Raw genomic sequence first — 5830 nt, forward strand, 5'->3', positions numbered from 1 at the left:
GTTTCTAATTCATTGATCTCTGCTCTAATCTTAATTATTTCTCTTCTAATGTATGGTTTAGGCATCGTTTGTTGCTTTTTCTCCAGTTCTTCTAGGTGTAAAGTTAGTTGGTGAACTCGGGATTTTTGTATTTTTTTGAGTGAGGCTTGGATGGCTATGTATTTCCCCCTTTTCAGTATCCCACAGTTTTTGGACCAGTGTGTTTTTGTTCTCATTGGTTTCCATGAATTGTTTAAGTTCTTCTTTGATTTCCTTGTTGACTCAAATATTCTTGAGGAGAGTAGTCTTTAGCTTCCAAGAGTTTGAATTTCTTCAAAATTTTTTGTGTTTGAGTTCCAGTTTTAAAGCATTATGGTTTTAGAATATGCAGGGAGTAATCTCAATCTTTTGGTATCAATTGAAACCTGATTTGTGACCCAGTATGTGGTCTATTCTGGAGAAGGTTACATGTGCACTTGAGAAGAATGAGTATTCTGTTGTTTTAGGGTGGAATATTTTGTATATATCTATGAGGTCCATCTGGCCCAGTGTGTCATTCAAAGTTCTTGTTTCTTTGTTGATTTTCTGCTTAGATGATCTGTTTATGGCTGAGAGTGGAATATTGAGGTCTCCTACAATTAATGTATTATTATTGGTATGACTATTTTGGTTAACAGGTGGCATATGTAGTTGGCTGCTCCCATGTTGGGGGTATAGATATTTACAATTGTTAGATCTTCTTGTTGGATAGACCCTTTAAGAGTGATATAGTGTCCTTCTGTGTCTCTAACTACAGTCTTTAGTTTAAAATCTAATTTGTTGATATAAGAATTGCAACCCCAGCTTTCTTTTGAGGTCCATTGGCATGGAAGATGGATCTCTATCCCTTCACTTTTAGTCTAGATGTATCTTTAGGTTAAAAATGAGTCTCTTGTAGACAGCATATGTATGGGTCCTGTCTTTTTATCCAATCTGCAACCTTGTGCTGTTCTATGGGAACATCTAGGTCATTCACATTGAGAGTGATTATTGAAAGATATGAATTTATTGCCATCACGTTGACTGTGAAGTCCTTGTTTCTATAGATTGTCTCTGTAAATTTCTGTTCTATATCACTCTTGGGGTCTTTCTTCTTTTATAGAGCCCCCCTTAATATTTCTTGCAGGGCCAGCTTAGTGTTCACATATTCTTTCAATTTTTGCTGGTCTTGGAAGCTCTGCATCTCTCCATCCATTCTAAATGACAGCCTTGCTGGATAAAGTATTCTTGGCTGCATGTTCTTCTCATTTAGTACCCTGAATATGTCTTACCAGGTCTTTCTGGCTCTCCAGGTCTCTGTGGATAGGTCTGATGTTATTCTGATGTTCCTCCCTCTATATGTAAGGAATCTCTTCCACCTAACTGCCGTTAAGATGGTTTCCTTGGTTCTAAGGTTTGCGAGTTTTACTATTACATGCTGGGGCATTGGTCTGTTTTTCTTGCTCTTGGGCAGGGTCCTTTCTGCATCTAGGACACAAATGTTTGTTTCATTCTCCAGATTAGGCAAGTTCTCAGCTACGATTTGCTCAAATATATCTTCTAGTCCTCTCTCTCTCTCTTATCCCCTCAGGGATCCCAATAATTCTGGCATTAGAATGTTTCATGGTGTCACTTATTTCTCTGATTCTGTTTTCATGGATTTTGAGTTGTTTTTCCCTGGCCTCTTTATCCTTCTTTTTTTTATCAATTTGTCTTCTAGGTCACTAATTAGTTCTTCTGCCTCGTTTAGCCTAGCTGTTAGAATATCTAGATTAGATTAGATCTCATTGATAGCATTTTTAAGTTCTGCCAGTTCAGCTTTCATCTCTGCCCTTTGAGACTCTATGTTGCCATTAATCAATTTCTCCATTCTAGCTATCATCTTCATAACTGTTACCCTGAAGTCCATTTCCGACATATTGGTTATATCTGTATCCATTTGTAAATCTGTGGCAGAAGTCACAATCTCTGAGTCTTTCCTATTTTGGAGGTTCCTCCTTCTAGTCATTCTGTTGAAGGGTGGTTGAGGGAATGTACAGAGTCCAAATTATTGACCACAACCCAAGCAAGATGCACCTGTTTTGTAAGGACCTTAGTGTTGACGGCCTCTTGTTCTCCCAGTCTGTCTTCTGGGGGATGGGCCTGCCGCACTGTTACTCAGGCAACCCTGTTTGGGCAGAGTTGCACTGCCACCTGTGTGGGGGGGAATGGACTCAGTGAAAACCGTTTTTTTTGGGCTTTTGTTCTCTGTTGGCTTTCCCTGGCAGCTTTCCACTTCTCTTCTGAGAGTCAGAGCAGAAGAGACCATTTGCAACCCTCTGCCTCAGAACAGAGAGATCACAGTCTGTTCTTCAGTGAGCTCTCCAGGCCACACTATCTCTGTTTCTGTCTGTGCTGCTTTAAACCTCAGCATCCTGGGTTGTGCATGGCTCAGCAGCGCTCCCAGTCCTCGCCTCCAGGTCAGGGCACAGGGGCAAGTCTCTGCCCTTTGTCCTTCTAAAACCACCAGCTGCCCCCAGTTTGCATGCACGGCCCCATTGCTCTGGGTTTCAGTCTGGGGGGCTGCCCTAAATTCCATTCCCTGTCGCTACAGGTCTGTGAGTCTGTGCCCTGTCCCCAGCATGGGAGGGTTTTGCACTCTGGCGGTGCAGGATCCACACGGCTCCCTCCCCCTTCAGTTTATCTTCCTATATCTGCCTGCAGAATCATGGCTCCCTGCTTCATACCTCGAAACCAATCGCCTGTGATATTCTGTTTGTAGAGATCCAGATCTTCTTACATCTCAGGCTGATTTTGTGGGTGTTCAGAGTGGTCTGGTAGATATCCAGCTCAATTCAGGGGACCAGTTTTAATAGGGTCCCCTACTCCTCTGCCATCTTTTTTCCCCTTATTTGTACGACTTTTGTGTTTCCTACTTTTCATACTCTCGTTTATGGTCTTTTCTTTCTACTCAAAGTGTCCCCTTTCATATTTTTTGCAGGGCTGGTTTAGTGGTCCTGAATTCCTTTAGTTTTTGTTTGAGAAACTCTTTATCTCTCCTATTCTGATAGCCTTGCTGGACAGAGTATTCTTGGCTGCACATTTTTCCCTTATAGTGCTTTGAATATATCATGCACTGCCTTCTGGCCTGCAACGTTTCTGCTGAAAAGTCCGCTGATAGACTTATGGGGTTTCTCTTGTATATAACTGTCTTCTTTTCTCCTGATGATTTTTTTTTAAAAGATTTTATTTATTTGAGAGAGAGAGAGAACAAGCAGGGGGAGCTGTAGAGAGGAAGGGAGAAGCAGGCTTCCCATTGAACAGGGAACCCAATGTGGGGCTCAATCCCAGGACCCTGGGATCATGACCTGAGCTGAAGGCAGATGCTTATCTGACTGAGCCACCCAGGTACCCCTCTTGATCCTTTTAGAATTTTTTATTTATGACTATTTTTTTTCCGTTTTAACTGCTGTGTGTCTTGATGTGGATCTCCTTGGGTTCAATTTGTTGGGGGAACTCTGTGCCTCCTGGATCTGGATATCCGTTTCCTTCCCCAGATTTGGGAAATTTTCAGCTATTATTTCTTCAAATAAAATTTCTGTCTCTTTTTTCTCTCTCTCCTGGTATCCCTATAATGTGAATGTTATTACACTTGATGGAGTTACTCAATTCCCTAATTCTATTCTCTACTTGCATAATTTTTTTTCTCTCACTTACTCAAGTTGATTGCTTTCCTGTACTCTGACTTCCAGTTCACTGATTTGTTCTTCTGCTTCATTTATCCTGCCGTTTATTCCATCAAGTATATTTTAAATTTAATTTATTGTATTCTTCACCTCTGATTGGTTCTTTTTTATCTCTTTGTTATTGGTCTCACTGATGTCCTCTACACTTATCTCAAGTCCAGTGGTATCTTTATGATCATTACTTTAAATTCTTGTCCAGCATATTACTTAAGTCCATTTTGCTTAGGTCTCTTCCTGTGGTTTTGTCCTCTGCTTTCATTTAGGATGTATTCCTCTGTCTCCTAATTTTATCTAACTCTCTCTGTCTGTTCCTCTGTGTTAGGAAAGTCAGCTTTGTCTTCTTATTCTTGAAAGTAATTGACTTATGAAGAAGAGGCCCTCTCATGCCCTTCTGTTACCCATTACTTGGCACTTCAGGGAGTGTCTCCTATATGTGCTGCCCTTACCCTGCTCTTGGGTCCTGGTGCACCTTCTTTAGTCATCACAGTTCTCTTTGCCTGTTGTGGACAGTGTTTGGTCCCAGCCACAGGGAGGCACATGTTAACAAGGAGTGTGCTGGTCTGCTTGTGAAATGAGACCTGCCATCATTGCTGGAATTGAAGCCCTGTAAAATGTGCATGTCAGGAGATGTGGTGTTGGCAGGATTTGTACCAGTCTTCTGAGGGAGGGGACCTGCAGCAATGGGACTGAGGCAAGTGTGACTGGGAAGGATGGATCTGCTGAATCATAGGGGGGCAGGGCTTGGTGTAAGCAGGTAGGTAGGGAGTGTAGGTGTTGGGCTGGTTCCTGTATGTGGCCATGTGTTTATGCTGGGGTGGGGAGGGAAATGGTACCTTCTAGCTCCTTTGTTCCTGGAGGGGTCTTCCTGCATTCCCTGTCTCTCTGGAATATGCTCTGAGATGAGTAAATAACTCTCCATTCTATATGTCTAGCAGTAGAAATGTGGACCATGGGTATGTGTGTTATTAACTTTACAATCTAATGCCATACTTTTCTGTAAGGAGTTTGTGCCATTTTAGACCCCCACCAAGAATGTAGAGAATTCCTTTTGTTTCATATCAAATTTGATATTTATGAGACTTTAAAATTTTTGTCAGTCAATGAAGGTGTAATGAGAATTTATTACGGCTCTAGTTATCATTTCCATGATTACTAATAAACACACTTTTTCTTAAGGTTAACAATAATTTGTTGTTCCTCTTTTGTGAAGTACCTCTTCAAGTCTTTTGTACATTTTTGTTGTTGGATTTTCTTTTTCTTTTGGTGTTATAGGAATTCTTCACATATCTTAGATAAAGTTTCTATAACAAATATATGTATATTGTGTGACAAGATATACCATTCTATGGTTGTTCTTTACTCTTTTTCTTGAATCTTTTGATGAACAGTGTTCTGAATTTTAATATACTGTTTTATTAGTTGCTTCCTTCATAATTAGCACTTTGTGTATGTTTAAGAAATACTTTCAATACTTACCTGGCAGGGGAGATACCATGATCATGAAGGTGGTTTTCCCAGGGCGAGGCTTATCCATTGCACTCCGGATGTGCTGACCCCTGCGATTTCCCCAAATGTGGGAAACTCGACTGCACAATTTGTGGTAGTGGGGGACTGCGTTCGCACTTTCCCCTAAAAAAAAGAAAAAAAAATACTTTCTTACTCCAAATTTGTGAAGTTCACTTCTATTATGTAGTCTTATAGTTTTGACTTTCATTTTTAAATCTTCAACCCACCTGTAATAAATTTTTTATGCCCTTGGTAAGGTTCCAGTTTAAATGTTGTATGAGGTATGAAAATAACCAATTGTCCTAGCACCATGTATTGAAAATCCTGTATTTACCAGACAATTCTTCAGTGCTACCTCAGTCATAAATCAAATGTCCATAAATGCCTAGATTTTTTTCTGAATTCACTTTACTCTTTGTCTCTTCTGACACGAATACCCTTCTGCCCCATTATACAATTTTTTTAAGACATTCATTTTATTGAAATAATTTTATCATGCAAATATTTATTAAATGTCTTTTATAAACTATTTCTTTATCACTTTATATAAGTTTTATCTTTTCATTCATATAACTATTCCATGAAGTAGGTATTAACAATGA

General features: G+C 40.0%; 1 non-coding gene across 1 annotated transcript; it reads left to right on the forward strand.

Annotated features, from left to right (window-relative positions):
• Positions 1–5190: 5190 nt before the first annotated feature.
• LOC115942009 (U1 spliceosomal RNA) lies at positions 5191–5354 on the forward strand. The gene has a single exon (XR_004076673.1). It is a non-coding gene; the product is annotated as a U1 spliceosomal RNA (small nuclear RNA).
• Positions 5355–5830: the final 476 nt, after the last annotated feature.

Source organism: Leptonychotes weddellii, unplaced genomic scaffold (genome assembly GCF_054177405.1).
Source record: "Leptonychotes weddellii isolate Sample4059 unplaced genomic scaffold, ASM5417740v2 HiC_scaffold_12859, whole genome shotgun sequence".
In the NCBI taxonomy this organism is placed as follows: Eukaryota; Metazoa; Chordata; class Mammalia; order Carnivora; family Phocidae; genus Leptonychotes; species Leptonychotes weddellii.